The 2,552-nt window shown below is 48.3% G+C and overlaps 1 non-coding gene across 1 annotated transcript; it reads left to right on the forward strand.

Moving 5' to 3' along the window:
- The first annotated feature begins 223 nt into the window (after nt 1-223).
- On the forward strand, nt 224-331 carry LOC125388112 (U6 spliceosomal RNA). Its single transcript, XR_007228125.2, has one exon. It is a non-coding gene; the product is annotated as a U6 spliceosomal RNA (small nuclear RNA).
- Nucleotides 332-2,552: the final 2,221 nt, after the last annotated feature.

Raw genomic sequence — 2,552 nt, forward strand, 5'->3', positions numbered from 1 at the left:
TAATGCGCACCGAACCGTGATTAAAAGCCTGGCGAATACTAAAAGCAGCGCGTTCAGGAGGCTGAGGAGCAGAGGGTGTGTCCTTACTTGAGTGGGTGGATGCTGAGGAATAACTGGAGCTGTCACTTCCCTTGATCTGAGAAGCAAACACTTTGCCGTTCTACGCTGGTGGCAGACTTGTTTTTACTCTCAAATCTATGGTGGGAACCACTCTGGATTAGGAGTGACCACCAGGGCAGCACATGCGCTAAAACTGGAACTGTTCAGAGAAGATTCGCATGGCCTCTGCTGAAGAATGGCAGGCAAACCCATCGAGTGGTCCTTAGTTTTTTCTAGATGGTGCGTTCGAAAGCCTACAATAGAGCCTAACGACCCACGGGAGCCATGTGTCACTTCCCATCTCTCATGACAGCCCACGGAGCAAACGGGATGTTTCTGTGGGGAGAGACGGAGCCCACCTCCGCTATCAGGTGTCCATCCATCCAGTAGACAGAGCTCTGGGCAAGCGGCTGAGGTGTCCGAGAGGGGCCTGATTCGAGGCTTGCCCTTAACAAGCGACATCACTAACCAGCCAGTCCACCATCCAACTGTTCATGGAGCTTTCAAATAGACAGTGATCTCATTAGCTTCCTTGGATGGTTACACCTCCGAGGCTTCTAAATATAAAACGATACACTCTACTCATCGGAGAATGAGTGTGCGCGTGCGCACACTTCGTCCCGAGTCAGCCTTTCTCCCCAGTGTCATGGCCTTTCCGCAACTGTTCATTCTGAAAATTTTCAAATATGCAAAAAACATTGCCGGCCAGTGGTGGCGCACACCTTTAAACTCAGCAGCACTCAGTAGGCAGAGACAGAAGGATCTCTGTGAGTTCGAGGCCAGCCTAGTCTACAAGCGCTAGTTCCAGGACAGGCTCCAAAGATACAGAGAAATCCTGCCTCAAAAAACCAACCAACCAACCAATCAACCAACCAACCAGAAACATTAAGCCTCACACCTGTAATCAGTCTCAAAAACCCCAAGCAGAACTGGAAGGCTAACTCAGTGTCTGAGAGCCCTTGCTGCTCAAGTGTGAAAACTTGGGGCAAAATTCCCGGATTCTAGAAGGAACGTAAAAGGCTAGAAATGACTGCAGATCCTGTAACCCCAGTGCTGTGGGGAGCAGAGAGAGATCACTGAGTCTGCTAGCCTCTAGCCTAGCTACAGGTCTGTGAGCAATCCTGTTTCAAGGGAATACAGCAGTGAGTAATAGAACGTTTTAGGACACTCAATCTCCTCCAGCCTGCATGACCACACCTACTTATGTGCAGGAGACCCTGTTAAAAACAAAAAAACAAAAAAACAAAAACCAAGGCCAAAGAAGTGTCTCAGCAGGTTACACACTTGCTCTGCCTGAAGGAGAGAACCGACTCCACAAAGTTGTCCTCTGACCTCTACACATGCTCTATAGCCCACACATACACATATCACACTCACGCTAACAATAATAATAATAAATAGCAAAAATAACAAAATTAGTCCACATCCTAGGGAATCCAGAGCTCTCTTTTAGCGTCTGTGGGCACTAGGTGTGCACCTGCTGTGGTCACGCATGCAGGGAAAACACTCGTACATTCAGAAGAAAACAAAAATAATTTTAAAAAAAGAAGTCACCTGGAGAGATGTGACGGGGTCCCCAAAATGGGTGATTTTTCTCAGAATAGACACACACGTGGCCGAGTAAGTGTGAACTCTGGAGCTTCTGGGAACAGGAAAAGCAGCAAATCCTGCTGGAGTCCCAGAAAGATCAGGGGAGCAGGACTTCCCATGCGGGAATGAAGGAATGTGGGACCAGCCACAAGTCCCACTCCCAAATTTCTGACGGTGTTAACTCAAGATGTGGATTTGCTTTTTGTTGTTGCTGTTGTTTGTTTGTTTGTTTGTTTGTTTGTTTTTGTGACAGAGTTTCTCTGTATAGCTTTGGAGTCTGTCCTGGAACTCACCCTGTAGACCAGGCTGGCCTCAGACTCACAGAGATCCCCCTGCCTCTGCCTCCTGAGTGCTGGAATTAAAAGTATGTGTCAGCCAGGTGTGAGGCAGAGGCAGACAAATCTCTGTGAGTTCGAGGCCAGCCTGGTCTACAAGAGCGAGTTCCAGAACAGGCTACAAAACTATAGAGAAACCCTGTCTCAGAAAAAAAAACAAAACAAAAAAGAAAAAGAAAAGCCCTGGGGCACACCAGCTAATCAGGAGGGGTAGAGCAGAGGTCAGGAGGAGGTAGTCCCAGCCCTCAATACCCCTGAGGCAAGACTCTTGGATTAGGGGACCTGAGCGTGCACTGGAGCTAGGAGCCAGGGAGAGGAATTCCAGAAGAATCATCAGGAAGAGGAAGAGGCACTGAGGAACTCACTGAGACAAGTTAGAAAAAGCACCAATCCAGTTGGGGTGGTCAGGGAGAAGAGGGAAGAATCTGTGCCCACTGAAGTAGCCAACTCCAAAAGCAACACAGGGATCAACAGGACAATCACCTGCAGCCTGCTATACAGAATCCATTTCTGTACTGGTAAAAACAA

The sequence above is a fragment of the Myodes glareolus genome, chromosome 11 (assembly GCF_982192425.1).
Source record: "Myodes glareolus chromosome 11, mMyoGla1.1, whole genome shotgun sequence".
NCBI classification, from domain to species: Eukaryota; Metazoa; Chordata; class Mammalia; order Rodentia; family Cricetidae; genus Myodes; species Myodes glareolus.